Here is a 24,903-nt window from a genome sequence, read left to right as displayed (position 1 = left end):
AAACACGGAAATGATTCCGCTGCCGGAGGAGTTCCCATGAGGCTGCTCGAGAACGTCGGGACCGGTGCAATAAACAATAACCAGCGGCTGTGACCGCAGAAAACGAAGCGATCGAAGAGAGAGAGAGAGAGAAAGAGAGAGAGAGAGAGAGATGAATCGATCGTGAAACGAAATGAGAGAGAGAGAGAGAGAGAGAGAGAGAGAGAGAGAGAGAGAGAAAGAGCCAGGGGGCAACTCTTTTGCTTCATCCTTTCTTTTTCTTCGCTCATCTTCGCTTATTCCCCCTCCTTTCCCTCTCCTCTCTTCGTACTCGTATTCTTTCGATTCTCAACGATCGATTCTCGCAAACTCGAGCGTGAGATCGAGCTCGCGCGAATTTTGTCTTTCTTTCGTATCGTCGTTCTCGAAGGATTCGATGCTTCGCAAGAAGATTATATTCGAGCAGATATTAGGTATTCGGGATTTGTCTTCTTTCTGAATACTTTTCTTTTTAAACGATTCTTCTAAAATTTATTTTATTTTTTTATTTAATATCTTGCACATTACACAGTTAATAAATGCAAGAATGAATATTGTATATATATATATTTGTTTTATTGTGAATTAAGTAATTGTACGATTAAAAAGAAATGATAGGTCCCCTTATTTGTTTATCAGATGTTTATTATTCATTAAAAACAATCGATTTAGAATTTCAATCAATAAATATATATATATATATATATATGTATATATTTTTTTATTGTTAATTAAGTAATTGTACGATTAAAAAAGAGATAATACTTGTTTGTTCGTTAGATGTTTATTATTAATTAAAAACAACCGATTTACAATTTCAATTAATAAATAAATAAATAAATATATATATATATATATACATATATACCTGCATACATATATACGTACATTACCATGATTCAAAGATCGACGTAAACTTTCGATGATAAAATCAATGATAAACAGCAAACTGAACGGTCTAGAATACCTACTGAAACCCCAGAAATCAGGAGCAGCACACGAGCAAACTGCTCTCTCTCTCTCTCTCTCTCTCTCTCTCTCTTTCTCTCTTTTTCTCTCTTCTTCTCTTTCTCCTCCACCTGTTATGCTCCTTTCACGGTTATACGAGCGTACTCGAGGATCCTCCGGATGGAATGGTAAATTGCGTATTTACTCGGCCATATTCCGAAGGAAGGGTAAACCGCCAGGCCTAGGAGCGGTCGGTCAATAAAATATCATTGATATTCCCTTACGTGAGCTGAGAGAGAAAGAGAGAGAAAAAGAGAAAGAGAGTCCGGTCTAACAGCGACGCCTCGTTAGAACGCTTGTTTATCGTCGTTATTATTACGTACCGCACATGCATTACGCCTCTCTCTCTATCTCTCTCTCTCTCTCTCTCTCTCTCTCTCTCTCTCTCTCTCTCTCTCTCTCTCTCTCTAACTTTCCCCCCTAATAACTCCCTCTCTAGTTTACCCTCCCTTTTCTAACTTCACCATGATCGTGATTACATACCTTTACAGGTGCTCGCAAAACGATCGCTTGCTTGGCTATCGAGAAATTGGAGAGTCTCCTCTCTCTCTCTCTCTCTATCTCTTCTTCGTAACTGTGTTTTGATATCAAGAACGAGAGAGAACGAGAGAGAGAGAGAGAAAGAGAGAAGATGTCCAACGATTTGTATCTTCATGCATCACGAGTATGATTTCGTTATCGCTAACCACGACACTTGGTACGATATGAATTTTACTGCAAGCTACATAGGATCCATCGAAATAACTATCTTAAGATCTATTTATCGGCATGAAAAAGAGAAGAGGAGGGTGCGGAGATTTGTACGAACGGTAACCAACGTTTCGAAGGACTCATCTCTCTCTCTTTTTTTTTTTTATATCCTTCGGCACTATCACGAGTCCTGGTGTAAAGTATAGGAAGTAACCAAAGCACCGTAGCTTCTGGTAGCTCGAACTGATAAGTACACGCGATACTAAGACTCCAAGTATGGATAAACGCGATCGAATAGGATCGACGATACTCCCGCGATTTCTCTCTCTCTCTCTCTCTCTCTCTCTCTCTCTCTCTCTCTCTCTCTTTTGATCCCTAATCGTAAATATCCAAGTACGTCGAGGAGAAAATATCGGATTTTGTCGCGAGAAATGCTGTGTGATGATACAGGAGAGAGAGAGAGAGAGATAGATGACGTAGAGATAACGATACAAGCACCTGTTAAAGAAGAAGACTTCGAGTATATCTTTCGTTAGGATCTTACCGTGGATGGTCTCTCATCTCGTTCAAGTGAGATGTCCTCTTTCGACGGTAATTTATAATAGATACGATCATACGCTTCGGCGTGCTCCTCGAAACCATTTTTTATTTCCTTCTTTCTTTCTTTCCTTCTTTCTTTCTTTCTTTCTTTCTTTTCTTTCCTTCTTTCTTTTCTTACTTCTTTTCTTCCTACCTTCTTCTCTTCTTTCTTTATTCTTCTTCTTTCCCTTCTTCTTTCTCGCTCTTTGTATTTTTCTTCGAACAGTGGTTAGTGAAGAGAGAGAAGGAGGAGGGAGGTAGGGTGGTGACAGTCGTATGCATAGCTCGAAAGTATGCAACTAAGCAAGATCGTCGATCTGCTCGTTACCGAGTAACAACGTAATAGCAGAGTCAATATTGAGAGAGGAGAAGGAGTTTTATCGAGATCGTTGTCGATAAAAGATTTCGTGCGTGTGCGTGTGCGTCTGCGTGTGTGTGTGTATATTTTTTCTTTATATTTTTTTTTTCTTTCTTCTTTCTTAAGAAAGATAAAATTATAAAATTTCTACGACGTCGAATGGAACGACACGAAATTATTTCCTTTTAATTTTGACATTTCGACAAACGATGAATCTATTTAATCATTCAAATATTAAGATAAATTAGATCGATATACTCGTCTATATATGCGATTAAGAAAATTTCTTGATTAGCTCAGAATCGAGTACAACGTTGTTGACATTCATTAGCAAGTATAACTTGGGAACCGTTTTCAACCTGTTCTCCCTCCATCCCCTTCATTCATCCCTCCCTCCTACTCTCCCTCCCCCATTCCATTTCCGGAACAAAACCGTGGCATCCTTCGACTCGATCGCTTCTCCTTCCCGCAGTTATTGTCGCAGTTGCAGTGGCAGCGGCTCGTAAAAATAATTACGCCTGGTTTTTATTTCCCAGCCTCTTTTCTTTTTCTTTTTGTTTCTTATTCTTCCTCTTTTTTTCTCCTCTTCTCTCTTTCTCTCTTTCTTTCTTTTTTTGTTCTTTTTTTTTCTCTTTTTTTCTCTCTTTTTTTTTACGTTCAACGATAAAGAATATTCTCTGTTACCTCTTTTACGATCGTGCGTCTTCCCTCTGTCAAGGTATGTGAAAGTTATTAGGGAACGCAGGTCATTATATGCATTCTTTGTTATTTATATTCCTTTTACGTGGATACGTACTACGTATTGTACATAAACAAGTTTTTGTCTTAACTATAGAAATGTATATATGTATATGTATATATATATATATATTTATTTATTTATTTATTTGATGAAAAAAAATATGTTCACATTAAAAAAGAGTCTCCTCGATTTTTTTACGTTCGTTCGTTATTATGTTCGATAAATCTCGAAGTACACAACATTTATCGTTCTCGATTACAACGAGAGAAAAAAAAGGAAAGAAAGTAAAATAGAAAAGAAATAGAAGAGAGAAAAAAGAAAATTATATTTTATTCGAGACTCACCTTGTTAAAGATTTCCCATAGAAATTATATTCGTACGTATACATACATAAATATATATAAGGTATATATATATATATGTATATATACGTAATATATACATATGTAGATATACCGTATACGTATTAGCCCAGTAAAAAGATTCGTGCGAGTACCATCGCCTAGCCGTGCCGTTTACTTTTAATGCACTATAAAATCTACTCGCCAGGAGAATAATTTGCGGCGCGAAGACGTTTGCTATATTACGCCGAGGATTCCAATAAAGATCGAAGGATACCTTCCGCGTACTCGCCGCTTATTCATCCTCGATATCACTTTAACGATCGCTCCGAATTCTTCAAGTTCTTCTATTTCTTTTTTTTTTTTACCTTTTTCTTTTTTTTTTTTTTTCTTTCCTTTACTCGTTTCTCTCTCTTAGAATTATTTATGGGAAAATCATTGATAACGATATTAAAAATAATTCCTTTAAATTTTCATCGAAATTTATATATATATATATATGTGTGTGTGTGTGTATGAATGTATGTGTGTAGGTATAAAGATAATCAGGATTAGAAATAAATTTATGAATTATTCGGGAATAGAATTTTCCATGTAAAATAAGTTTGTAATAATTTGTATCATTCTAGTCCGTGCAATGTTTACAATCTTGTTTAAAAATTTAATGAAATATCTTATGCACGAGATTCGAGTTATAAGTTGAGTTTATCATACATTGCTTTAACTATCGTTCCAAATTCTTCGAGTTCTTTACGAAAGATTTTCTCTCTATTTTTGTATTCTCCTTACGTCTTTTTCAATATTATTTATATTGAAAATCCTTCGATAATATAGCTAAGAATAATTTCATTGAAAGTTCGTCGATATTTATATACGTAGATATATGAAGATTATCAAGGATCCAAAATTCGATTAGGATAACTCGTAAATAGAATTTTCTATGGAAGAAGTTTCTGTAATACTTTTTGTAATTCTATCTTTCTAGTTCGTGCGATGTTTAGAAAATTACGTTTAAGAAAATTATTTCAATATTCTATGCATAAAGTCCAAAATATGTTGAGTTTCTTTAAAGACGAGGCGGAAGTAAGCTCGTCTTCGTGTGGTTGCAAGAACCACCCTAACACAATTTATGAGAGACCAGTTAACATGACATCCTCTCTCTCTCTTTCTAGCGAACCAACGCGTTCTTATAAAAGCTTACATTATGCGTAGGTACTTTCTACGTAGTCTAGCCATTGATGTTTTCATTAATTTTCCGAGATGGCCGGTAATTTCTATCGTGACACGACGACGACGACGACGATGAGGACGAGAAAGAAGAAACGAAACACACGAGAAGCCGCCTAGGTACCTACCTAAAGGCACTACCTTAACCCAAAGTTATTGTTTATTCAATATCATGTACACATTTGTATGCGCTATCATCTGATCGTAAAATTATTTAGCGTCTTATTAGATCTTTTATGAAGAAGCTTCTTCTTTTACGTTCTTTCACAAAGATTATCAAGAATTTCTTTTATCAAATATCTTCATTTTACATATATATAAATATATTTATTTATTTATTTATTTATATTTTTTTCTTTATATATTTATACGTATAAGTGTATAAATAATAATGATAAAAATAAAGGAAGAGTCGATCAGAGAATTTTTCTTTCGTTATCGATGCAATCGATTTAGTTAGTATTACAAATACAATTATTTCTATATCACGTTATATTATCTTTTATATATGATATCGTAAACGATTATTATATTTGCAGTGGTAGAAAAAAGAAAAGAAAGGAAAAAGGTTATAAATACGGACATATAGTATAGCGACGTTATTCAGATATTAATTTGGATAAAATTTTTGTAAAAGATTGTTTCACGGTCGACAGTAAAAGTGGACCGATTCCGAAGGATGATTGATAATGACTCGTAGTATAATAACAATGCTCGAACATTGCCGCTTGCCCGTTAAGTAGTCGTGAATGTAAAGTGCTCGCGTGGATTCAACGAGCCATAGCGAAATACGCTTGCGCCGTGGCCCCCACTTAATGGCTCGACTATCAACGCCGTACGTTTACTCTTGATCCTCTCCAATCTCCGAGCGTGTAAGATCAACCTCTTCTGCGTGCAGTCTCGATCACGTCGAGAACGAATCATCTTAATAGCGCCAATATCGATGCACTTTTCGGGATAGAAACAACCAAACTACAATTACCATATATATATATATATATATATATATATATATATATATATATATATATATATATATATATACACACACATATGCATATATAGTATATATATATATATATATTTTATAATTGTTGTGTATATATAATACATATGTGGTGATATGCCATATGTATATATATATATATTATATTATTATATAATTATATATTATAGTATATGTATTCTATATATATATATATATCTTACAGTATATATATATATTATATACATCTTATAGTGTATATATACACACCATATAATAACATTTTATAGTTATTATATATAATATATATAGTATATATTATATAATATTATATATATTATATATATGTATATGTATGTATATATATATATATGTATATATTTTGTCTTGTTTTTATATAGTATATATATATATTTTATAATTGTTGTGTATATATAATACATATGTGGTGATATACCATATGAATATATATATATTATATTATTATATAATATATATATTATATATTATAGTATATGTATTATATATATATATCTTACAGTATATATATATGTATAAGACATATCGAGATATAGACAGATAGATCATAGAAGCAATTTCTTAAGAAAATCATAGTTTTGTCGGCTAAGGAAAGATATTACGTTCATTCGTGGCCGCTTTCAAAGCCGCTCGGCGATATCATTATTTCGACTAGAATGATAATTGAACGATTGCGCTTGCGGCCCTAACAAGCGTTCCTCGCGGTAACGGCCGATTGTTTCGGGACACGTGCCCAACGCGAGCGTGACGATCAAGTTTCTTCCTTATTTTCTTAGTTCATAAACATTATACGTAAATGTTCTTTGCTAAGTATTTTTTTTTTTTTTTTTAAACGACGCTTTATACGTTCACTTTTATTAATAACATCGGGAAAAAGTTCGCTTCTCTTTTTCTTTCTTTTCCTTTTTCTTTTAATTTTCTTTTTCTTTTTTTGTCTAAAAAAATAGAAGCTCACTCGTATCATTAATTCGTTTATCAAATTTACGTGAACTTTCGATTTCCATGATAATGTTTCATAAAAAATTGTTTAATTAGTTATTGACGATAGGCTTGGAAAGAAAATAAAAAATATGGAGAAAATTCTGTCGTTTAAAAGTAATATTTTTTTTTTTTTTTTGCAAATTCCTACGTACACTAATCACGAAGATATTCTCGTGTAAATGAAAGATGGTTACGTTGACTCGCTGACCTATATATCATTCTAATTGGCCGAGTGACATACTAACTTATATAAATTCCGAGAAATTACGTGGTCAGACTGAACAAGTTTTTTTTCGGCTTCTGTCACTACTACTACTACTACTACTATTGCTACTACTACTACTACTGTTGCTGCTACTACTACTATTACTACGAACAGGTGTGCTATACGAGTTATGAATGGAAATCTTTCAAAGACGATATCTACGAAAAGAAAAGTCGTAAAGACTTGAAACAAACATCGTTTGCAATCTCAATTCATTCGGTATTCGTTTAAACACAGAAATAATATCGGTATAATAAAATCAATTTTGTTAATAATTTTTAACATGAAACGTTTATCCTTTTCTTTCGTAATAAGGATAGGATAAATAGAGTTCGTAAAAAATGCTCATCATAATTATGTAATTACATAAATTTTATATCGTTAAACCGATCGAACATACTTTCGTAACAAATATATATATATTATATATTATCATATATAACAATATAATATTTATCATTATATATGATATGAAATAACAAAAATTTGTATTTGTAATTGTGTTTTAGATTATTATTTTGTGTCTTGTTTTTATTTAAAATGAAAAGAAGAAATGAAAGATTTATTAATAGTCGGTAATGAGTACGAAAGAATCGATCCATGTAATCATGTACAATTGAAAGATCGGAAACTCGAAAGGATTTAACATTCGAAAAGCGAATATGCTCTCTACGTCGTAGCTACTTCAACCGAAAATCATTTTGCAATGCGGCGTGACAGGCTATCATCCTCTGAAACCGCAATCCCAGTTATTGTACACCCACCGACAGTGCCACACAGTGCCGCAGTAGGGATGGGTCGGTGGACTCGACTGCGGCCAGCCATTATCCACGTCCGGTCAAGTGTTTCTAAACTCTCGATTCTGGTGAACGTTCTTCGCTCGGTTCCATTGTATATTGGCTGATACGAAATGTTCTTTAAAGTTTATTTAACAATATAACGATAATAAAAATTTTAATAATAACGAGATGAAGAAATATTTCAGAGTAAGAAAGAAAAAAGCAAAATAAAGAAACGATCGACGACGCAACGTATTTAAATAACGAACGATATAATCTGATGATAATAATAATAAGAAAATAAGAGATGATAAATGAAATAATACATTTGTTAATGATACAACGTTTTCGTGCTTCGTCTAAAAAATCTTTCGAGCTCGATGATATTATCCGACGATTCGATACGAGATAGATATTAGACATAGATTATTTTGATATTAAAGTTTTGTCTAAACGACGATTCAATCTTTGTCAATTTTTCGACACGAGATTTGTATAAAACGGTCGAATGTTAAATTCTACGATAGGATTTTCGCTTCCGACATACTTTCTATTCGACTACCGCACGCATTTTCAAGCAGTTTGCGACAATAAGATTCGCTCTGATTAGTTCTACCTTCTTCAACATAGACAACCATTCTTCTCGATATTGCGCTAGGAGAGAAATACACAAAGAGAGAAAGAGAGAGAGAGAGAGATAAGTAAAAGTAGAAAAAAAGATAAAAAAGAAAAAATAATTGAGGATTGCAATATCGATTAAAAACATGGATACCTTGGCAACCTGTTTGGTTAACCGATAAAACGACTATCGTTTTAAGATTTATTAGATTTATAGACCGGTCTAAAGGGAACGGAATAAGAGAGTTGCTGAAGAAATTGGTCGCTTTCTTGCTCACCATAAACGTACTAGTAGGCTAGATATAGTACTGGTATGTACGATAATTTTCAACGAAATAAATCAAAAATATTAAGTCTAAGCTAGGAAAGAAAAAATAAAAAAAGGAAAAGAAAGAAAAAAGGATATTAAAAAAAATACATAATACATAATCACTGAGAAAAGGAGGGTTGCAAGCATCGAGATTTCCGGTCATTATTAACTCGTACTAGACTTAACTCGTTTGAAGAACGAAAATATATTTTCGTTGTTTAAACACACACACACACGCATGTGCGTATGTTATATCTATGCATAAATATTTATAGCCGACGATAATGCGTTGGTACAGATGGTCGAACAAAAAGAGAAAGAAAGAAAGAAACAGAAAGAAAGAAAGAAAAAAAAAGAAAGAAAGAGGAAGGAGAGAACAAGAGAGAGGCTAAAGTATGATCTTTTTTCAATGCAATTTTTCGATCAAAATGGACGATAAATTGCCGCATCCAGTGGCGTACGTCGACCAGTAACTATGGGAAATACTGAGGATGGAACGTTTAGGGTCCGAGGCCGTATTGAAATTCCGCTCTCGGAGTCAAAGGACGAACCGACGACGGGAGCTTCTTCCTTCTAGGATCAACTCTACAAGATACATAACATATATATATATATATACATATATATATATATGTATAAAAACGAGAGAGAGAGAGAGAAAGAGAGAAGGAAAAGGCTTAAGAGGCTCCACTGGTATTCCGGATCAATTAACCGAACGCTGTGGAGGTTAACGCGGATATGAAAAGGGACGACGGCGTTACTAAGCCGAGTGAACGAGCCCTTAGGTATGCGTGTACGCAGATGGTAGAGCTAAGCAAAATGCTCGTAACCGACTGATATATCGTGCGAACGAGTTCCACCAGCTAGAGTGGAACGAAGGATCGCCGGGGATCTTTATTATTTGTACTTTTCTACGATTTTGTTTTTGCAAAATAAACATAGGTATATACTTATACACACACGATATGTATGTATGTATGTATGTATGTATGTATGTATGTATAGGTATACGTTATTGTTTAAACGTTTTTTGAGATTAACAAAGTTATATGGACGGATTTGTGATAACGAGTGTTTATTGTCAAGAAAAAAGGAAACTCTGTTTATTGGTACGACACGTATAGAGATAGATAGATAGATAGAGATAGAGAGAAAGAGAGAGAGAAGAGATTGTCACCTGCAGAGGTACACCTAACTATTACGAAGCCGCTGCACCAGGTGTGTCCACCCTTCCCTTCGATAGAATCTCGATCTTTATCTGTTCTCTACCTTGTTTCAGAGCGTAGAAACACTCGTCGACGATACCAACTTCTTCTTCTTCTTCTTCTTCTTCTTCTTCTTCTTCTTCGTTTACTTCTTCTTTTTCTTCTTTTAGAGTAAAAAGAAGAATATTGCGAGATCGAAGGAGGAAGAAAATTTTCTCGCCATGGGCGAGAATTACTTGATATCATGTCTTTTAATATCTGGATATATATTCCGACGGTCAAGATATCATCTTTTCTTTTTTCTTTCTCTCTTTTTCGCCCTTTCTTGTTTTCATTTCTTCTCTAGTATAAATTAAATCTATCGATATCCGTTTATTTTATTACATACGAATCGATCGGTTATTATTTACGATATTAATAGTGATCACGATAGGCGAGTAGAAAGAAAATTTTTTATGAAATCATTAGAAAAAAAAAATATATATATATATATATATGCAAGCGTGATACCATATGTGTGTGATTTAGGGCAATTTTATAATCGTCAATGCTACGTTTCGTTATCTAAAAGAAAAAAGAAACAACAAAAAGAAAGGAAAGTAAATAAATAGATAAATTGATAAATTAATAAATAAATAAATAAGAATCTAATCGTTCAATTTGCATGATAAATGCAAATGACGGCTTTAACAAACGGATATGAGAAAGAGAGAGAAAGAGAGAAAGAGAGAAAGAGAGAAAGAGGGAGAGAGAAAGAGATACACGTAATATATCTCGCATTAGCTTAGAATGTTAAAGCGGACATATTATATTTGATATAAGCAACGTTCGATCTTTGCTTATAGCCGACGGTATCGAAAAGCCTACGCCTATCACCATTGCGTGCACATTGTTTATGAGATTCTTTAATAATCCTGTTAGATATGCATCGATCGACGCCATTACTAAACGTTCTATATAATACATACATCTTATCTTACCTATTCCAACGTAACTAGTATAGTTCTTATGGTATATCTATACCATAATATCTATTTATCTATGTATATCCGCGACCTTTTCGTTTCTCAAGAATCACAATCGAATTATCGGTAACATTCCAAATGTTGTTATCTGTCAACGTTAATTAGAGTATCTAATATGAAAGGGGTGAAGGGAGAAAGGTGGTTAGAAAAGAGAGGATAAAGAGATAAATAGATATAAAGAGAAAGAGAGAGAGAGAGAGAGAGAGAGAGAAGAAATAAATAAAGGAAAAGAAAAAGAAAAAAGAAAATACACAACTTTGGTCTAACACGCGTGACGAAACTCGAGCAAGTATTTTAGAGAGTAAATATATACGTACATATCTACGTATATGTATGTATATATCTCTCTCTATATATATATATAGATATTTAATACTCCCTTATACAAAGTTTGCTGGATAAAGTAAAATTGAAATTATTCCGGGTTCGTGGTATATATCAGCGCTAATCGAGACGGCGTAACTTAATACCACTCAGAAACGGCCGCTAGCTTGCAGAACTTTGATATATATACATATATACATACATACATACATACATACATACATACATACATATATATATATATATATATATATATATATATATATATATATATATATATATACATACATATAGCGTCCCGCGAGCGCGGAAGCCGAGGATTACAAGCGGTCGTCTTTATCGGACCAACTTATCATAGACTTTTGTGAGCTGGGGCGGTTATGCAAATAGAGCTCTCTCTCTCTCTCTCTCTCTCTCTTTCTTTCTTTTTCTTGTCCCCTTCTTACTCCCTCTCATTGTTTTTATATATAGAGGAAGCATACGCTCGCGTAGAAAAGCCGGGCCTTACCGTAAGGCCCTTCTGGCGAATCGCCAGAGTACCAAGCATTAAGCTTCGCTCTAAACGTACGATCATAATGATCGCCATTGACGACGACCATGAGCATCGATATTAACCTTTCGACTTTCTTTTTCTTTTTTCTTCTATCTCTTTCTTTCTTGTCTTTTTTTTTTCTTTTTTCTTTTCCCTCTTTTTTTTTTTTTCTTTTTTTTCTTCTCAGCCTCGACGAAGGACCGAGATAGTATGTATCGTACGTAACGAATCGCTTTTAATAAAACTTGATTATTATATTACTTTCATTATACGTATTATAGTTATATATTGCAGTCACGCGAACTAGTTTTCGAAAGTTTCTAGCCTATCGCAAAAGGGACAATTCGATAACTTCCGTCCAACTTCGATAACTTACGTAAGTATGTATGTATATATATATATATATATATATATATATATATATATATATATATATATATGAAGCCAATCTCGTGACTCTTGTGAGTATCTATATGTATTTTAATAATGCTGTACAGGGTGGACATCGTAATGGTGATCACGATGATTTTGAAGGTACTTGCGATAATTTGAGTGTGAAGAAAAAAATATAAAATAAGAACAAAAAATCAGTATCATCAAAGGAAATTTAACAATTTCTAATCGTAGATAAAAAATGTGACTAGATCAAACACATTTTTTGTTTTGTCACATTACCGTTCGTATCTCCAAAATTATAATTACTGTCATGAGTAATATATACACACACATATATATATATATATAAAATATTATAATAACAATAATACTATATACATACATTACTATATTATTTATTATACTTATTAATATATTACTATTATTATTATAAATAATAATACATATATATTCAATCTATTTTATCCATTATTATAAGATTACATTAAAAAAATTCAAGTATTAAAAAATATTCGATAAGCTCGAAGAGTTTATTAATACAATATCTTAGAATTATATATAGACACTGATCGGCGAAGTATGTATGTCTCCGGTCAAGAGTTCACGCGAATCGATAGATACTAATATTAATTCCATTCTACCATGTAAGAAAATGCTTTAAGAGATTATATCAAAAGGGCAACGAGAAATGATCTTACAGTTTGCCCTGCAAATCGGAACGACCGCTTCAAGAGAATATATATATATATATATATATATATATATATATATATATATATATATAATGAATATATATATGAACCTTCCTTCTCTCTCTCTCTCTCTTTCTTTTTCTCTTTATATATATATATATATCTTCAGCGGGAAAATCATCCGTATTATCCACTAGTACGATGAGATTATGATAATTTCTAGGAGTAGCTGAGAGTAGCCCGCTCAGTACTCATTTTTCCCTTTCCATCCGGCAGCGACCGATATATCAACGTTACGTGAAACGGGCCAGTGCTCGATCGACGTTAGAGATAAGACCCACGGAAGAAATTCTACGCCACCGTCGTCGTCGTCGTCGTCGTCGTCGTCGTTGTCTTCGTTGTTGTTGTCGTCGTTGTCGTTGTCGTCATCGTCGTCGAAACGACGTCCTCGTCTCGACGATATTAATCGAAAATTAGATACGCTCGTCCTTTCTCTCTTTCTCTCTTTCTCTTTTTCTATCTCTCTCTCTCTTTATTTTTTGTAAAAAAACGATTCATTTGACACCGATGATAACTTCGAATGAGGATTTCATATGTGTGTGTGTAATATCGTATTAGTAATCATTAGTAATCATTGAAAAGGCGATTTTTTTAAAAGAAAATTTACTTTTCGTTTGAAATAAATCAAGTTTTATTAGATACTGATTCGTTCGAGAAGATCAACGGATATATACGTGGAAAGAAAGAAAGAAAGAAAGAAAGGAAGAAAAAAGAAAAGAAATAGAAAGAAAAAATACTATTGAGAACTTTAATTGAGGTATAAATCTTACGGTTGGTAATTATAAAAATTATTATCCAGTAATCAATTATTAACTAACGTATAAAAATAATATATTATGTATCTATTTAATATTATTCCAGCAATTGGATATTAATTATAGATAATAAAAGTTTTTGATTTATATCAATTGAATTAGCGCAATTATTACTCCTCGTGAAATAAAAGTTTGATTCTATTGAAGATTCAGTGAGAAGTATTAAAATTTCTTTTCGAAACGAGAATGATCGGTATAAATGAAGAAGACGAAACGTTTCTTCGAATTTTGACGTTGATTCGAAATCATTTATTCGACCGGATATTCATTATTTATTACTACTTATAAAGTACGTATAAAATGATATATATATATATCTTTTTAACAATATATCAGTCATTACTAATTATTGACAAATAAAAATATGATTTATATATCAATTAAATAACTACGATTACTCGTCGTAAACTAAACTGTCGTTGTATCGATTAAAATTTCATTCGAATCAAATCTAATGATCCAAACGATGATATAATCTATTGTAGTCTAATAATCTAATCGAAAGATTAAACTCGGATAAAAGTTTGTTTGTAAAAAAAAAAAGGTTGACCTTGAATAGAATAAAGATAAATTTCAATTTCAATTTGGACGTTGCTCTTTAGAATAATCGGTTCGAGAAAACGTTGGGTGTCCATTTCAGTTGGGTATCTAATCGAGGCAAACCGCGACGCGACGATTGGTCACGTCGCGAAAGATTTATGAAATACCCTCCTCCACGTCGCGCGGCAGCAAGTAGCGACATTTATATGCACGTTACATCCTCGATTACAGTTATTAGCTCGACGTAATGGGCCAATAAAAATTTTATGTTATGCCCGTCATTCGTGCCGTAAAACTCGACGAACCTACGACAGGAAGAAGAGGAAGAGAAAGAGAAAGAGAAAGAAGAGAAGGAGGAGGAGAAATAGAAGGGATTCATAGATCAATTTCTCTTCTTCTCTTCCTCTCTCTTTCTCTTCTTCTTTCTCTCTTTTTCTTTCTTTCTCCATTTCTACTTGTAACACGAATGCAAATAAATTTTTCTCATGAAAATCCAATCGAACCTTATCCGGTTTAAGTCGATGCAACCTTAACGTACCGTACGTGTTGTCTCTCTAAACTTTCACCAAGAAAACAACGGAATATACTATACGTAAGTAGGTACGTTACAAAGTTACTTACTTACTTACTTACTTGGGTACGTATAAGATTCTTGTCTAGTGGTAAGAAAATTGAGAGAGAGAAAAAGAAATAAAAAAAGAGACAAAGAAAAAAGAGCTCCAGCCGTTCTATCAGATCGAGAGTATTCTAGGACGAGTTACGAAGAAAAGAAAAGGAAAGAAAAAGAAAAACAAGAAAAGACAAGAATAAAAGAGCGGAAAAAATATATATATATTTTTTACACGATCGAAAGAAACATCTATTCGACGTAATCGGAATAAATATAAAAATCGATATCTCTCCTCGTGAGAATGAACACACGCAGCGGAGAAAGAGAAATCGATTGGCCATCGAGAAGTTAAAAAGAGAAAGAAAGAAAGAAAGAGAGAGAGAGAGAGAGAGAGAGAGATGACTAACTCAAAGGAAAAGAGAAAAAGAGAAAGAGAGAGAAAGAAATAAAGATACGATCTCTAATTGTTCTTGATTCAGTGGAAAAATGGATTCAGCGGTACTATGTCGACCAGAGCTCGACAAGGCCCCACACGTTGGGCCCGTTTACCAACTCCTATCCATGTTGGATAACGCACGTATATAGCTCGCAAAGAGCGAGTGAGAGCACGCTAGCTAGCGCACGCTTCGAGGCGAAAGGTCAACATTGGCTACCGCCACAACCACCATCGCCATTACCACCGGTATCAGCATCACCACCACCACCATCACTACCACTGTCACCACCATTACGCTACTATCACGAAAGAACAACATAGAAAAGCAACTGAATTTCGTAATTCAACAGAATGGACGTATACGTAGATGTATGTGTAAATACATACGTATCGATCATTTAAACGTCCAAATATTTGTACAGCATGTTCGTTTATTTTCTTTTATTATAATAACAATAATATGATGATGATGATGATGATGTTGGTATTCGAGTTTGGAAAAAAATTGCATATAGACTATTTATTCTATTTATTGTTTTTCGTTTATGGTCCCTTCTCGGTTATGTGTTATACTCGTATCAGGTGGTAAAGTAACTCCTCGCGATTGTAAAAATGATCGCGAATAAGTTGTACCGAATGATCTCGATAAGAGCGAGGAAGAGGAAACGATCGAAACGAAATGAGTTTAAGAAGAAATAACGTGTGGTTATATCGTAGCAAGAAAGAAAGGTCTTGATTGGTCGATAGAGTTGTTTAAAGTTCGATCTTACGTGTTCTCGAATCAGTCCGGAATAGATGCGCAAGTATCTCGTGGGTGTGGTAAAGAGATAATTAGAAACTTATCGACGCTTTATGTTGTTAAAATTATGGTAGATAGTTAGATAGGTTAGGGATAAGTAATAGCGGTAATAGTGGTAGTAGAAATAGGTAGTAGTAATATAGATGGGTGGGTGGGGTATGATGGAAGGAGGGGATAGGAAGAGAAGAGAAGAGAAGAGAAGGGGGGGGTGGATTGTAAGGTTTATGCGTGGATGGATGATCAAGCAATTATATCAGAATTATTAGGAACGCCTACCAAAGCACGCATTTTCTTATCTATAGAAACGATTCGTTTAGATAAGAAAACCGTACCGAGATACGTTCTAACTTTATATAATTATACTGTTCTATTATATTATTTCTCTGAAAAGATCTTTCGAATAGATCTTCGTACACTACGAGGAGGAAAAAGAAAAAAGAAAAGAAAAGAAGAAGGAGACGAATAAGAAAAAAAAAAAGAAAAAAAAAGAAAGAATGTAGGAAAAGAAAAAAAGAAAACGAGGGAAAAGAAGAATAAAAAAAAGATTAAAAATAAAAGAAAGAAATTCTTTTCATCGACTAAGGAACTACGTGAGAGGAACGATGAAACTCTCTTTCTATCTGTCTCCCTCTCTCTCCCTCTCTCTCTCTCTCTACCTGACAATACTCGTTTCATATTCGTTGAACTATGTAATGCAAGGAACAGAGATTAATAATTTGCAGTTCCCACCCCGGTATTATCGGGGCACGAGGCAGGCGGATTGCGAACATCGTCGTCCGTAGAAGAAGGAGAGGGGAGCGAGAAAGAGAGTGAAAAGAGAAAGAAAGAGATGGAGAAGAGCGGTGTGCTCAGCAGCCGCGGCTGCAGGGTCGACCGGTCACGATGGCTCGGGTAATGATAGCCTGCCCTCGCCTCATAATCAGTCCCCCATCTTAATTTATGTTTGCCCCTGCCCGTCCGTCCGTCCATCCGTCCGTCCGTCGGTCCGTCGGTCCGTCGGTCCGTCGATCCGTCCGTTCATCCGTTCGTTCGTCGGTTGGTTGGTTGGTTGGTTGGTTGGTTGGTTCGTTGGTTGGTTCGTTGGTTGGTTCGTTGGTTGGTTCGTTCGTTCATCCAACTTCTCTTCGATGTAGGTACCTGCTCACTGCTGCTCGGGCTCTTTACTCCTGCTAATTTACCGTAATTCGACTGCGAGACAAGCCACGTCCTTTCGATTCTACCTTTCTCATTCACTCTAACCGATTTGTTAGGGGCATTTTACTCGTGAAACGCGACAGGATCGCTCGTATACTGTTTCCTGTTGTCCATCGATCACAAATCTTGGTAGCCCTTACCATTATCCTCGTCTCGTTCCCCTTCAAACTATCACCCACCCACCTATCTTGATCTCTTTCTTTCATTTTCTTTTCTTTTCTTTTTCTTTGTTCTCTTTTTTTTTCTTTTTTGTAAATCGAGTCAAACTCGATTGAACAATTTCTTTTTTTCTGTAGGCACGTAATGATATTTATCTAAGAGTGATGTTTATTCGTTGAAAGTTGTCAGAGCAAACTTTTTGATATCTTTTTTCTTTCTTTTTAAAATGAAAGAAAAAAGATCATCTTTACGTCGATAGTTTCGATCTGATCCAGATTTCGTATAAGGATCGATCGATAAAAACTTTTGGAGCAATAATATTTGGAATAATGAAAATGATGATTTAACAAGAATAATTTTTATGAGGAATAATTTGAGATTTGGAATTGTAAAAAAAAAGGAAGGAAAGAAAAAAGAAATAGAAAAAAAAGAGAGATAGAGAAAGAAACGTTAACACACCGACAGAGAGGAAAGATTCTATCTGATCCAGATTCGTATGAGGAGATTGATCGATCGTTTAGCCGATCGATATCCCACAACGAAACATTCATTCTCGTTCGATTATGATGTTTGCACACTTATCTGATTTCCTGCCCGTCATCTCGTTGCTCTCTTTATCCGTTCTATCTTTCACACCGATGATCACGCTTGAAATCGACAATAGTATTCGATTCAAAGACTAAAAGGAACCTCGCTATGTGATACAGTTTTTATTATTCATATTCAAAAGAGATTTCTCTTATATTTCGATATAAAACGAAAGATTGATTCTTTATTGTAAATGAATAATACATATCCTTTAAGTATCATTTTTAAATAGCAAACGTATAATATTTATTCTTTTGTTGTAATGTACGTATTTTTTATTTTTATAGAAAGAAGAAGATTTTAAGATTGTAAGTGGTGACCTAGTTTCTTCAGGATCAATCAGCTGATCCTTCGGTAAGTACCTACGTATCTACCTACCTACCTACCTAGCTACCTATCTAACTACTACAGTAGAATAAAATCAAAATGATCACGAGAAGAAATTTCTCCCTTTGCTCGTTAATCGAACGGTTGGATGATTCGAGAACCAGTTCGTAATCGGCCCAAGTGGAAAACTGGGCTAGCAAATAGATATTGATGATGATGATGATGATGATGATGATGACGTTGGCACGTGCTATGTGATACCTATATACCTAAATACATATATATATATATATATATATATATATATATATATATACACATATATAGGTTTGTATAAATCTAAGGATCGATCGATAAAAACTTTTGGAGCAATAATATTTGGAATAATAAAAATGATGATTTAACAAGAATAATTTTTATTAAGAATAACTTGAGATTTGGAAATATATATATATATACTTATACTATTAAAAAATATATATATAGATTTGGAAATACATATATATACATATATATATATATAATATATATAATATGTATACATATATAGGTATATATAAATATTATAGGTAGATACGTCACTTTTATCGCTTGTTATGAGAGCGATGAATACTTTTGAAACTTGGCTTCCTGTCGAACTATAATTGCGATATATATATATATATATATATATATATATATATATATATATCGCAATTATACATATCGAGGATACTACCAGTAAGACGCAGAGGTCTAGGTCTAGGAATCCATTGCTAACGTAGGCACTCGGGGCTGATATAGTTCAGTGCTCGCGAGGGTGCGACGTGTGGCCTCGTTACGTTAATGGCGTCATGCTCTGCCGCCCCAGACGACTATACCGCGGACCGCTTGGCTGAACCAGCATCATGCTTACTCTCTCTCTCTCTCTCTCTCTCTGTCTGTCTGTCTGTCTGTCTGTCTGTCTATCTGTTCGTCTTTGTCTCTCTCTCTCTCTCTCTTTCTTTCTCTCTCTCTCCCCCTTTCGTTGTTCTCCCTATCTTCATCTTACTTTAAAATCCCTACAATTCTACTAGATTTCTCTTACCACCCTGGCCAAGTTTTACAGGCCTGTTACGAGCTTCCTTTACTCCGAAAGCATCTTCAAACTTTCGAACTTCGAACTTTCGAATATCCACACCGAAGAAAATATCTCTGCAATCAAAAGCCTCTGACAAAATAAGTATATCCTTGTTTACTCTATCGTTTGTTAGGATTTAATGTTGCAATTTAATACCACATACGAATACGCATACATACATATATATATATATATACATACATATGTGTATGTATGTATCTGAATCGCGATCGGATTTATATAAATTCATTTTCCCTGATAAAACGTCCCGATCGATCGTCGTATAACTTGTATATGTATATTTTTTTTTGTATGTCTCTCGACGATCGCAAATCGCATTGTTTCTGAAACGAACGAAAAGAAGAGAAAAAAGGGAAAAGGAAAATAATTGGAAAGTCGGGAGATAGAAATCTAACGTCGGAATGAAAAGAGAAAAAAAGAAAAAAGGAAAGAAAAAATCGATTTATCTCCAGCGAGTATTTGCGTCCACGCGAAACGATTTTAAATAGAAGAGAGAAAAAAGAGAAAGAGACAGAGAGAAAGAAACAGAAAGAGAGAAAGAGAGAAAGAGAGAGAGAAAGAAATACAGAGAAAGAGGGTAAATCGATGGTAAATCGTTTTCGATGGCCAAGCATAAAGTTGGTACTCTAATTGGAGCTTCGCGTATCGGCACGGTGGCATCGATGCATCGACGGGCGAGTCCTGTCGTCGAACGAGGCATCGTTCACTTCGAGCTTGTCGATCGTGATCGTTAACGGATAATACGACGGCTTAGTACACGCTCGACATCGACGACCACCTTCTCGAGTCTCTTGCCGACTACTTTCTCCGTTCGCTTATTCGCTCGCTCCAACTACGTATTATTATCCAATTCGGAATCTACTCTGACAGGATTTTTCAACTTTCCTATCTTTTGCTTTGTGCTTGTGCATTTACTTTCCTTATCTTTTTCAAAACTTGTTAACTTATCGCGTTTCCTTTGAATGATCATCATTTCAATGAATGAATGAAATTTTCTCCATTTTTTTTTTCATCATCAATATCTTTTTAAAAGTCCATTCGAATATTGTCGAATCGAAAGAAGTTTTTTTTTATAAATATATTGAAAATATCGCCTGCGTGTAATATTATATTGATTTAATAGTTTTATTAAGGTTTGATCTTTTTTGTTTTAATATTGTATATAAAGAAGATGAAATCTGAAGTATGTTATATATTATATAGTAGATGTTTGTAATATTCAATTTGTTAATAATATAATATTATAGGTTCGATATGAAACAGGAAACACTTGTTGCGATCCTCTTTTTCTATCTGTCTATTTATGTGTCTGTCTATCTATCTATCTGTCTATCTTATATTTTATTTTTAGAAAATTATTAGGAAGATGTGAAATATATATATATATATATATATATATATATATATATATATAAAACGAGACATTAAGTATAATGATTACCTTAGACATTCATACTATTTAATATGTTAATATTGTAATATCATAGCATCGATATAAAACAATCATCATCTCCTTTATCTCTCTCTCTCTCTCTATCTATCTATCTATCTATCTATCTATTTATTAATTTCTATCTAATATATTACTTTTACAAAATTATTAGAAAGACACTAAATATATCTATATAAAGAAGACAAAATCTTGGATATACTGATTACTATAAATACTTATACTATTCAACTCGTTAACACCATAATAATTTCGATATAAAACAAAAGATGTTAGTTTCAATCTTCTTTTTATCTACATACCTATCTATCTATCCATTCGATATATTACTTTTACAAAATAATTAGGAAAACTTAAATTAGATAATATATATATAGAAAAAAAAAAAAAACAATATCTCGAGTATACCTAAGTAATAATCATTATAAACGTTCATACTATTCAATCTGTTAATATCATAATAGCATAGATACATATACATACATATATATATATATAAAATCGAATTCGTAATTGGAGATAAGAAAATCGTTTTGAAATAGACTAATATCGATATTGATCTATCCAAAGAAGATCTTACCGCGAAACTGTTCGATAAGATATTAAATAATTTATTGAGTCGTGATCTCGTGCCGGAATAACAGATAAAACCTTACCTTGGAATTATATCAAAATCATTAACATACATGAGAAAGAAAGAGAAAGAAAAAAAGATAGATAGATAGAGAGAGAGAGGAAGAGTAACATAGAGTAAGAAAGAAAGAAAGAAAGAAAGAAACAGAGAAGAAAATAAAAAAAGAGAGTGTATAAGAAAAAAAGAAAGAAAAAGAGAGAAAGAGAGAGAAAGAGAGAGAGGTTTAATAATAATTATTGATCTACCCTGCTGAGAGCGTTATATTCTCGTAGTGCACGTTGAATTTTGCGTCTTCGTTTTAACTTCGCGCCAGATAACGATCGAGATACGAGATTCTTTCTCTCTCTCTCTCTCTCTCTTTCTGTTTCTCTCTTTTTCTCTTTCTCTTTCTTTCAGTGCAAGTGCAGGACCTTTTTGTAAAAGGCAAGAAGCGAGCTTTAACTCTCAGGCTCCAGCTCGAAAAACTCCGGCGTTACACGCGATCCTCAAACGATTCCTTAGCGATTATCGAAGAGCTCGCAAGTGCGCGCAAGCGTGTGCGCAAGCATGTGCGCAAGCATGTGCGCAAGCATGTGCGCAAGCGAGAGCGCACCGTTTACGCACGATCGAACACGACGACGCACGTGCGTTCCGTGCGATAAACGCCGGACGCTTTTATCTTCCAAGAGTTTTTTTTTTTATCTTTTCTTCTGTTTTTTGTTTCTGTCTCTTTCTCTCTCTCTCTCTCTCTCTCTCTCTCTCTCTCTTTCTCCTTTTTTCTCTTTTTCTTTTTTTTTTGAAAGTCAGAGAAAGAGAGAGAGAAGGTGAAGGATCGTCGATAGGCAACGTATCGAAGAATGCGATCAATATTTTAATAAATATTAAAGGTTCAACGATATCATCTTATCACGATCTATAGAGAGATTATTATAGTTTATGACGTTCTTTCTTTTTCTAGTTTTTGTTTCATTTCTAATACTAATTCTCTTTTCTTTTTTTATTTCTTTTCTGTTTCGTGATATTAATCAAAAGGTCAGGAGATAACGCGAGTTTGATGTAGCTGCACCGATAAAAACTATATATATATATTAGTAGAATATATTATTAATAGAATATATTCGCATAACTTTATTCTGATAAGTATTATAAGAAATTATTACCATTATCCCATTTCTTCTTCTCTAATGTTTGCCGTCGGTGAATTAGTAAAAGGATGCATCAAAATTTATCTCCTCTCTCTGTTCTTTACGAACAACAGAAAAAGAAAGAAAAGAAGAAAAAGAACAAGACAAAAAAAGAAAATAAAAAGAGAAGAAAAAAATACACACACACACATACACACACACACATATAGATCTTGTCGATCCTCGAGGAAATTACAAAATTGAATACGGTAGAATCGGTCCCCGTTCGATAAACATCGATGTAGTAGTTATTACTTAGGACGTAAAAGGGGTGGGTGGTGGGAGGAGGAGGAGGAGAAGGAGGAAGCGATGGCGGGGAGGAGAGGGGGGGGGGAAGGGGGAAGGATATAACCGTAAAATCGTGCGGATATCATATTGCGCGAGTAACGAAGTATATGTATATCCCTAAACAATGTGTCGGGTACGGAGAGAACATACCATAGACGCACCCACACTATGAATATACTATAATACATACATTGCCTCGAATACTTTCCACGTTCTATATATGTAAGTACGCGAAGCTACGCCATTGATAGTAAAAGCTGGTGCAATGGCAGAGTAAGTATATGACCATTAAGGCGCAAGGAACACGCGAATAGCGGGCTCCACATTCAGGTTTTCTCTCTCTCTCTCTCTCTCTCTCTCTTTCTTTCTTTCTTTCTTTCTTTCTTTCTTTCTTTCTCTTTTGCACTGGTAGTGATCTCGCAACTGCACTTCCTCCGACTGTTTGCGCAAGTATCCGACGTAGCGCTCGATAGCCGGGCATTACGAAGGTGCGTTTACATTGGCAGAAAAGCCGAGATACCTTAAGAATATCTGTGCTCGTGTTGTAAGTTCGCGAAGGCACGTTTCTCTATCCCTCTATTTCTGTCTCTCTTTCTCTTTCTATATCTCTGTCTTACTCCTTGAGAGCGAGTTAACGCGTTTTAACCCGAAGAACTTCGCGTCGAGTCGCGCGGCCTTCGAATTAACTTGGATTTACACCCAAGCTGAAGGATGGAAGCGGTAACTGGGAACTTTAAGATCGTCTATGGACGATAAACGGGAACCCTACTTTGACGCTTACCACGAAGAAGAAAGAGGAGAAGGAGAAGGTGCGAGTAAAGAAGAAGAAGAAGAAGAAGAAGAAGAAGAAGAAGGAGAAGAAGGAGAAGAAGAAGGGCGGTACACGAGGTGTCAAGAAAAATGAAAGCAATTTTCTCTCGGTCTCTTCTCTTCTCTTCTCTCGAAGGAGGTATCTCGATCGAAATTGTTTCAAGGTTTACCTTGCTTTAACTCCGAGCTCCCATTTTCCCATGAAGTTTTAACTTGGAAAAATTCCAACTATGTCGACGATCTATTTCATAGTCTTTCTTATTTTTTCTCTCTTTCCTTCTCTCTCTCTCTCTCTCTCTCTCTCTCTCTCTCTTCTTATCTCTCTTTCAAACTTTTAACAAATGTTTCTTGATAAGAGTAATATTTGTCGTAAAGATTAAGAAGCCAAAGATACAGCGAGAAAGAGAGACAGAGAACAAGTTGCGAGTTCTCGATCGATAGTCGTGCTTCGAGTCGAGCTCATCGTCTTTCCAAAGAACCTTCTGAAAAGATATCGTCGGATAATATGGAAATCGAGGAAGAATTTCGTTGCGATGATCGGTATGCACCAACGCGATGATACCGTTGCGAACCAGAGCCACACCCTTGTCCGTATATATACACACGTACACACGTACACACACACATGTACATATGTGTATACAATATATATATATATATATATATATATATATATATATATATAAATAGTAGATGTGTATATATACATATGATATACATGTGTGTACGTATGCGTATATAGAAGTAGTCACACATGGCGATGACGATGGCGATGGTGGTAGTGGTGATGGTGGTG

At 34.3% G+C, this 24,903-nt stretch overlaps 1 protein-coding gene and 1 long non-coding RNA gene across 3 annotated transcripts in view; one reads left to right on the top strand and one right to left on the bottom strand.

The window, feature by feature from the left end:
- Positions 1–18,887, top strand: part of LOC127061761 (uncharacterized) — a 120,100-nt gene extending 101,213 nt beyond the window's left edge. For both annotated transcript variants that reach the window (XR_007780950.1, XR_007780949.1), the window contains exon 3: positions 18,603–18,887. This is a non-coding gene — a long non-coding RNA (uncharacterized LOC127061761). The remainder of the gene's footprint in view (positions 1–18,602) is intronic.
- Positions 1–24,903, bottom strand: part of LOC127061737 (neurogenic protein mastermind-like) — a 186,404-nt gene that overhangs the window by 102,201 nt on the left and 59,300 nt on the right. The gene's annotated exons all lie outside the window — the stretch shown is intronic.

This window comes from Vespula vulgaris, chromosome 1 (assembly GCF_905475345.1).
Source record: "Vespula vulgaris chromosome 1, iyVesVulg1.1, whole genome shotgun sequence".
Classification (NCBI taxonomy): domain Eukaryota; kingdom Metazoa; phylum Arthropoda; class Insecta; order Hymenoptera; family Vespidae; genus Vespula; species Vespula vulgaris.
The sequence above is the reverse complement of the archived record's forward strand: the minus strand, read 5'-3'. Positions and strand labels throughout refer to the sequence as shown.